At 30.7% G+C, this 9,454-nt stretch overlaps 1 long non-coding RNA gene across 1 annotated transcript; it reads right to left on the bottom strand.

Moving 5' to 3' along the window:
* Positions 1-2,441: 2,441 nt before the first annotated feature.
* Positions 2,442-9,023, bottom strand: LOC141451694 (uncharacterized). Its single transcript, XR_012457037.1, has 4 exons — positions 8,852-9,023; positions 8,239-8,367; positions 7,367-7,470; positions 2,442-7,118 (listed from the first exon to the last, which is right to left on the bottom strand). It is a non-coding gene; the product is annotated as an uncharacterized lncRNA (long non-coding RNA).
* Positions 9,024-9,454: the final 431 nt, after the last annotated feature.

Raw genomic sequence — 9,454 nt, 5'->3', positions numbered from 1 at the left:
CTAAACCCAAATATTGGATTAAGATGTGAAAAGATAAAAATGCTGTTCGCACAGTTTGCAAGAAAAAGATGTCAACTTCTCAGTTCTTACTCCTTACTTTCACTATTAGTTATTTTTCCTCATAACAACCACATTTCAGTATAATGTACACCTCTGTGGTTCTAAGTGTGGCTCAGGAACAATAAAGGTATTGTTAATATTTCCAAGTTTGAAGCAATTTCCACGACCAGATTTAAAACTTTTTCTGCATAGGTTTTTTCCATTTTCTGATATTTGTTCGAAATTATGTATATACACAAATAACTTTTAATTGTTAAATTTGTCAAACCAAATTCTAAGGCCATTACGGTTCCTCATAAATGTACCATTTCGCTGTAATGGCAGTTTTACGATCTACATAATTTTTGTAATAATTAGTATTTTAGAATTGAAAAATTGCATCACTTAGGATGCTGAGAATTTTATTATTAAGGGAAGTTGAATTTGTTTTTTGTATCTAAATTTTGACCTGTTGCCTCCAGTTAATCGTAAAATTGCTCATCCAGTAAAATTTATTAAGTAAATCTACTTGCAGTTTGAACCACTTGCAACAATTTAGCAGGATTAAGAGTCAAGAATTTATGTTTATTGTATATGCAAGAAAAATTAAGTTAGAATGTATATTACTTACAAATGCATAATACTGCATAATAAAATGCATAATCATGTTTATAAAGGAAGTATATGGATACTTTCTTATTACTATTTAAATAAAATTAGCATTAAATTTAAATAAATTTGCTAAATTAAGAGAAAGATAGGGAGTGGAGAATCTTGAGGAGAATTAAAGCAGAAATACCAGTTTTTTCTTTTGTAAATGTGTGTGAGTGTGTAGTGAGGGACTTGGGACTGGTTGTTGATGAAGGAGGTTGCTACACAGAAGTTTTGGAAGTTGATTCGGAAGAGACAGAAGAGACGCTTTCTGGGCCGAGTGTAGACAGAGCTAATGAGGGAGCTAACATTAATGATAGACCTGTAGCTGCTGTTTTTTCTTTCTTTCTTTTTTTAGCTACCCGTATCCCCCCTCCTACTGTTTAGTTCAGCTTCCCACAACTCTGTTTACGATATTAACATATAAAGTGTTAATAATGAAGAAAACTACCACACGCTAAAACGAAACCAACCGTCATAATCACCCGTTAAAAATTATAGTTTCTTCATCCATGGCGCAACCACCCGTGTGCTGTTTTTGTATTCTTCATTTTATACTCTTGAATGAGGAAAATTTACCGGATATAAAAACCTCTGGGTGTTTCACGGAATAATATAATACAAATTTTAATATATGGTTACTTGATTGTCTTCAAAATAAAAGTACAAAATTATTTCTAGCTTGGGTTGATTGTTAATTCTTCATTCTAACTTTTATTTATTTTGTAATTTACAATCTGTATAAATATATACAATAAGTAAATAGGAGGTGAATGAGATGAACTGGTGCGAGAGGAGAGAAGCTACCCAGCGGTAGCACTCTCTATAGGAGAGAGGAGAGATAGGAGAGTAATGACGTTTGGGCCTTCAGACCAGAAGGAAGTTGCGGGGCCAATGGCGATTCAGTCGGCGAGGAATATTAGGGATGTCAGAGGAAGCGAGAGACAGTACAAGAGGATTAGAGCTAGTCGAGAGAGTAGTGTGGAATTTTCTGGTATTTAGTCTTGGCGAGTTGGCCTATGAAGGGAATGTTGAGGTCGTTGTGAAGAGTGAGGTTAGTCACCGTAGAAAGGAGCGTCAGCTATCTGTCGGCTGTAGTTTTGACTGAAATGTCTTGCACAGTCCGTATGTTTGTAGGTTTGGCTGAACCCCACAGCTCTAGTCCTGTAAGTCCACATAGGTTTGGAGGATAGTACTGTATATTAAGCGTTTGAGTTCAATGGAAAATTTAGAGCGTCGTCCAAGTAGTCTGTAAAGCAGTTTCGCACGTTTCGTCATCGCTTATCTTTTAAGTCTAGTATGTGGGTTCCACGTGAGTCTATGTAGAGCCCAAGGTAGCGCACCAGATCTGTACAAGGAAGAGGATTGCTGTTGAAGAGGGACAGGTGGACAGGAGCCCCGCCGGAGAGTAAACGTGGCATGCTGGCATTTCTGTGTGTTCCATTTTAATCCTCCACTTCTTTGCCCAGGATTCTATTTCATGTAAGTGTGTCTGTAACTTGTATGGAGCTGATGAAGGATGTGTACTAACTTAACATCTTCATTGAAAAATAAATCTGGTTTGGACACTAACGCGTACCTCAGTTAACATAATTAGATTTTTCGTAAAAATTATAACTAAGAATAAAAAGTAAAAAATGGATAACATTCCCCAAAAAACTCATATTTTAGATTAAAAAAATTAATTAAATAAAAGTGAATTATTCTACAAGCATTTTTGTTTTTCTAAATAGAAATAAATGATATTTAAATAGATATAAATATATATTTTATTAAATGAAATATGCTTTAAGACACAAGTGTATTACAAATCTATACTTCATAAAACATCCAAGGTCTCAACCTCAAAATATTGTCGAAAATTGATTAATGTAACGGAATTTTTTACATAATTACTTTGTGAATACACACACACACATATATATATCTGCGTGTGTATGTATCGTATTCAGGATCCATGTGTGCGTGAATATAAAGTAAAATGTGAAGGGCGCAACTTGTAAATCATAATTTATATCGTATAACATGTTAATAAATTTCGTAATTATAGTTAAATTTTTTTAATATCTGGCGCGTTTTATTTATTGATTTTTAAAATTGTATTTATTACTTTCGTACTTTTCATTAATTTTTATTATGGTAATATTTAATAATTAGATATTTGACATAAAATAAATAAATAAATAAAAAACTGCGTGAACTAATGTGAGAGTATCTCTAGCAGCAGTTTACGTAATTAGATTTGATTAAAACTGTAAGGTTGCAATGGAGTACTCTTAAAAAAGGAGACATGGCACACGGCATATGCAGTATGTAGCATTGATTGCAGCGAGATCAAAAGTTTCACTGGTGGATGCACTTCAGGGACTAGAAGCCAACAGAAAGCGCGGTCTAGAAATTGATGAGGTTATGATCAAATATTCTGTGGCTTGGTGCAAGAAGTGCCAATGTCAGAAAAAGGATTACGAGTGTACGTCCTCTTTGGTTTACCTGGAGGGGGGGAAATATTGAAGCTAAATTTTAACATTGGCACTAGTAAGTATTAGTAACTCAGTTACTTCTTTTGAAATTGACTTCGGCACTCCTTGCAAGAAACATTCTGATGGTTAATATATCAAAACAGATTTTTTACTCATTTTTACTAAAAATCTGACATTGGCACTTCTTGCACCAAGCCACAGTAAGCACATTTTGGATTGAATACAGGAGACAAGGAATCCAGTTTTGAGAATATAGCTTCCCAGTATGTGCTATCCTGAGAAAATGTTTCACAAAACCCCTCCCAAACAAAACTATAGACTACCATGAATGTCATATGAGTAGAAAGTTGAAAGAATATCGCAATTTTCGAGAAAAATCACATTATAATATCGTATTTTCCAGTTGACGGATATTTGATCTATCCAGGTGAAAATTCAATTATAAAAGTTCTACGCTATCACATTACTTCCAAAAGGTGGTAAAAAAAGAAAAATAACAGCACTAAAATCAACATTTGATATGTTGAGGAATGATATGTAGCCTCTATTTATCTAGAAATCTGGAATATCAATTAAGAGGGATAAATAAATTTATGTATCAGCAAAGATTACATCAGCATACATTTGGAATATAATTAATACCAGAAAAAATTCTTTCACTCATTACATACACCTACAGAGAGTCACATGTTGTTTATTTTCAAGCAAAATAAGTTCCATGATAAAAATATTAAATGAGAATAACATGTAAGAAATAAGACATCATTCTCCTCATTATGTAAGAAAAAGAAAAACAAAAAAAAAGAATTCGTAAAACATAAATTAGCAAACTTCCTTCTCACTAACTACCAGAGGAAGCGAGAAATTTATGTGGGCGTACGAGAAGATATCCGTCATGATAGATGGATGTGCCTATTAAAACCGTATGAAGTTTGCAAATAAATGAAATGATAAACAACCAACTTGAAAACAGTACACTTAATGGATCTTGGTTGCGTTTGGAATTGATTAGCATAATTTTGAACATTTTTTTCCTATTAATTGTTGTTTCTTTTAATTTCTGGAGTTTAAGTATATTTTAAAACTCTAAGGGAAAAATATGGTTATCATCAAGGATTTCTTTAAACACAATTCACAAAGTTTTCGAGTAACATCAGAACAGAGGGTGGATCCAGTCAGAAGAAAGAGGAAACTACTACTCAAATCCTGTCTAATTGCGTTGCAATCAATGATTTGCATTATGAAACTTTTAGCAAAACTTTGAACCTTGGAAAAAGTAAAAAATTATTTTTCTCTTTTGGCTGCTGTACCTGTAGTAAAAAGCCTAATCCATGGCTTAGGACATGCAATCTGAGTGGAGCTAAAGTAACCAATCTACTAATCCTTTAGAAGTCAAAATCAGCTTTCAAAGAGCAAAAGAACTGGGCGATTTAAAGTAAAAGAAATATTCATCGAAGTCTTGTGAATATTCAGTTTGTTTCTTAAATTTGCAGATGTTTACTTACTACTTTTTTTGGCCTTGGACTACCTCTTTTAATAAACGTTTTAAGATTAGCCAGCAATTTTTAAAACGAGGACAGCTCAGATGCTGTTCCGCAGCAGTTTCATTTCAACTGAACTACATTTAATGAAGGCATCGGAGATCGTGAGATAGGAGACATAAACATTACTTAGACAATGGCTTTCTGTATACCTGCTGCCATTGTTCTGGCCAAATGTAAACTTGCCTTTTACTTATACATGGGGTCAAAGAAGAAGGGAGTGCACATCACCATAGAAGGGATTCCAAATGCGTTCTTTTTTGGCTTCGGTACAAGGAGCTATTGCAAGCTACATATTCTTCCAAATAAGCAAACTATTATTTCCATAAAATTTTGAAATTTAATTACTTCAATAATGCAGAACTAATTTTACTGAACATTTAAAATTTATTTCAGCGATTATTTCAGGTCACTCGTTTATCAATGGTTTGAGTTCTGACAACTACTATTATCTTTGGAGATCTAGCCAATTTGATGCCTTCCCCAATTCATTGATCTCCTTTAATTCATTTCTTTGAAATACAAATGCAAGCAATAATTTGACCAAGTCAAGTTATAAACGACTACAAACCAGTGAACAAATTTTCCCAAAATAACTAGAAAAATTATGATTTTCTTGAAGAAGAAAAAGAAGATCCATATAATTTAAGGCCCAAAGGCTCCATGATGAATTAAGTAAGATGAATTATATTCCCCCTATTTTATGAAAAGTGAAATAACCATTATTTTGTGGATTAAATTTACAGATATTTATGGTAAAGGTGCTAGTTAATGTTCAAAACTTATTGCATAAGACAGCTGTTCGTAAGCTGAACATTTCAATAATTCATAAGATACTAGTGTGATAGGGCCTCCTTCAAAATGAAGTGTGTTTTATATTTTGGAAACTAACCACCAATTATAACTTTATACGGATACATTTTTTCACATCAATATTCATCAGTTGGGCCGGAAATAGGCTGGCGAAACTTCTTTTTTTATGTTAAACTTTTTAAGTTTATCTCGCTTTAGATGTAAAGGCTACTACTGTATTTCAATGTACTATTCATTATATTTCATAATTGTTCATTTTGTTTAAATAATTTACACAATTAAATTTAGTTCTAATTGTTCACAAGGGGTGTTTAGAGGGTCAAACGTAAAGAAATGGTACAAGAATGAACAATGATGGAAAAAAATGATGATATCATCTCTCACGAATTTCACTGGCAATTTCTTCAAGATACCACCTGACTTTTTCTATAAATACCGGACATATTCAATTATTACCAACATTAAAAAGTCTTTTAAGGATAGAAATGCAGTAAAGATATGTAAATAGGCACAGAAATAACGATTACAATAATAATGCTATGCATTATGAATGCCTGCATCTGTGACAGTTCATTTTACCACTAAATTTAACTCAAAATTAATAAATCTAAAAAATATTTGTATACACTTTTACAAGCAAACGCTGAAGAATTCTACGCTATTTAATTTCAACACTAACCACTCAGGAAAATTGGAACGTCTTATATGTAGTAGCCGTTAAATCAACCAAATAATGTTTTACTTAATTTAGAAAGTATTTATCCGTACATAATTACTAAAATTCTCATCTCAAATAAGAAGCAGTACAATTTGCATAAGGAAGCATTCAGTAAAAAAAATAAAAGTAAGTTAGTGGATAATTCAAACAAAAACTAATCTTCAAATCCAGCTGTTGTAGCTCCTTACTAGGTACATAATTCTTAGCCACAATCGGAAAACTTTAATTAGTCTAAGTACATGACAGCTTTGGTACGATGACATAACCTCAAATGGTACATGATATTTGAATAAGAGCAATGACGTTGCAAAAGAAAAATTCAGAATTCCGAATAACTCAAGAATTAAATAAGAGCATTGTTTAATTTAAACAGGCCCAAAATAAATTAATTAAAATCTACTACTAAATCCTTAATCTTTAAACTACTAATCTTAGGCAAAAAAAAGTAATAATTTCAAACAAAAAGATAATTAGGACTTGCCCAGCAAAATCTTTCAATTATGGATATTAAACATGTTTAATGAAATTCATAAGATATTAATTACTTTTGTAAAATGTCTTCAAAATCGATTTGAACACACATATTGAACAAAATATTTCTATTTCTATCATATATAATCAGAAAAATTGGTACATTTTAAGAAATAAATTAGTACATACCAGAAGATAGATTGGGTAAGAATAAGATTTAAAAATTCTTAATTTTGATAACACTTGCACAAACCCATAATAAAAGAAATAGAATTTTTAAAATTACATCACAATTCATTAATTTTTTTAAATTTATAAAACACAGAATTAAACTTAAGAAACTAAATCGTCTTTAGATGCAATTAGGTCACGGTCAACAGCAACTTAATACCTATGACGTATATCCTGGAACAAAAGTATACACACAGAAAATGACTAAGTTGAAAAAATACAAAAATCAAAATTTAAGAAACATAATAAAAATAAATAAATTAAGATAATTAATTAATAAAAGTTACTTATTTTTTAAATTTTTTGGTAAATTTGAATGTGTACCTTTTAAACATATTTGTTTTATTTATATAATTTGTTTACAAATATTTAATAATTATTTAAGGAATAAATAATTATTATTTAAACTCTTCATTACTTACTTAGATAATAAAATTGTAATCACAAGTGACTTCATCCAGGCTTTGGCAGTTCGATCAGTCTTTTCGTGGCGGCCATGATTAACTCAAATTAATTTGTAAGTACCCTGAAATTTTTAGTGAAAACACTTAAATACTGAAAATTAACTGTAATTTAAATAATTAAATGAACAGAAATTAATTCTATATTAGGTTTACTAATAATAACTTTAATCAGAACTGATAACTTTCAAGTATTCAGTTAGGGCTTAATAGATTGTTTTAGTATCCAATATGGCAGACTTAAATCTTTACTATAGCTTAAAAAATGTTAAATGGTAGGATTAGTAATGATTTAAAAAGCTAAGAACTTTGTGGTTTAATTAAGGTTCGAAAAATGTTTCTTTTTTTTAATACATTGGTTGCAAATAATTAGGTGGTAAAAGTACGAATAATACGCTAGCGGAGTAAAATTGAAATTCTTAATTGAATCAAAACTTCAAGTGAAATTTTTTCGTAATGTAGATATAGAAAGTTCAATTTCATGATACTCCAGTTCGATGAAAATATCATCGTTTGTTCTTTTGGTGCAACTTCTGACACTTAGTAACTTCTTAAATTGTAGACTACAGCTTTCATTCTGCAAATTTAGGCCTTAAAGAAAATACATCAAGGCAGGTAATTCAACCTGTTCTAAATTAACTCAAGATGAATACTGTTAATCTGGGTAGAGTTTCAAAATCCAAACTATAAATAACACCGGATATTTTTCACTATATATTCTGTAAGAGATTTTTATATTTACTGCAATCAAAATTTATTATTTGTCTACATTAAGTGTACATAAAATTTCCAAGATTTTTATAGTATAATTACGTCTTAGTTGAAATACTTACTATTTTTAGAAACTCTGCTTCATTTCATATATTTGATGCTATGTTCAGTAGAAATGCATTATTTCTTTATAACATAAAGCGATCCTCATCAGGTTTGATTTATTAGTTGAATATTTGGTTGGATGCACACTATTGGACAAAGATTTCATTAGTGATCTATCATAAGCTTTAATTTAAAAATTCACTGGGATTGTTTAGAGAAATTTGTCTTCATCTTTTAGTTTGTCTTAAGTCATTATGGAGTGTCAGCAACTTTAGTAAGATGAAGGGTAATTCTCTACACAGTACTAATGAATCTTGTTAAATTTAGAAATTACTCTTTTAAAAGTATGCATTCTAATTACAGATAAGTTTGAGTGTAAGCGGCATTGCGTTCACCAAAATTGCAGTCAAGTGGACTTGTAACCTCAAAAGAAACAAGGTAAAGATCATTCAGTTCATTAATTTTTAAAATGAAAATTAATTGTAGCATACAATTATTGCTGTAATTTTAATTTAAAGAAGGCAGTATTCTTGCTGATGCTAAATTAAAAACACTTTCGAGCTAATGCAATCCAAATGTAATCATTTAAACATATGCATTTTGTAAAAATAAAAAAGCTTGAATACTTACTGCTTGCATGAGTCATAATGAAAGATCAGAATCTTAGTAAAGTTAACATGAATTAAAAATAAATCAACATCGACAATAGACTACAAAAAAAGGTTATACAAAGCTTAATTTCCTTTGTATACAGTTCATCATTCTACCCCACTAGCGATGTCATTAGATTTCTGAAGAAATTAAATTAGATAATAAAACTGTAGATTTCGCGTGCTCTCTGTGGGCTAGCTTTATAAACTACTTCACTGTAAAATGTAAATAAGTGTAGAGAAAATGATAAAAAGTGCGTCATACACATTCTGAAATAAGTTATCCAGCTACGATTAAAGAACTTAATTAACTGCAATTAAATGATTTTGTATTCTGTTCTTCATAAAGTAAAAAACATGGAACGAATACGTATAAAGCATAATTCAAGGCTAATTCTTCAGCATCCTTGTACAAAAATAGTTTTGATTAAACCAAAATGTAACAATTTTTTACGAATATTTCATTTTATACATTATTCATTTCTAGTTTACTGAGAAACGGTTTGCCATTTTTCGGTTTGGACTTTATTTATGATACCAACTCATTAAAGTTATAAATTAATAGTGAGTGGCCACCCAAAAG

Source organism: Rhodnius prolixus, unplaced genomic scaffold, assembly GCF_049639745.1.
Source record: "Rhodnius prolixus isolate KJV_2025 unplaced genomic scaffold, Rpr scaffold_14, whole genome shotgun sequence".
NCBI classification, from domain to species: Eukaryota; Metazoa; Arthropoda; class Insecta; order Hemiptera; family Reduviidae; genus Rhodnius; species Rhodnius prolixus.
Note: the sequence above shows the minus strand (reverse complement) of the source record. Positions and strands in the feature narration are given on the sequence as shown.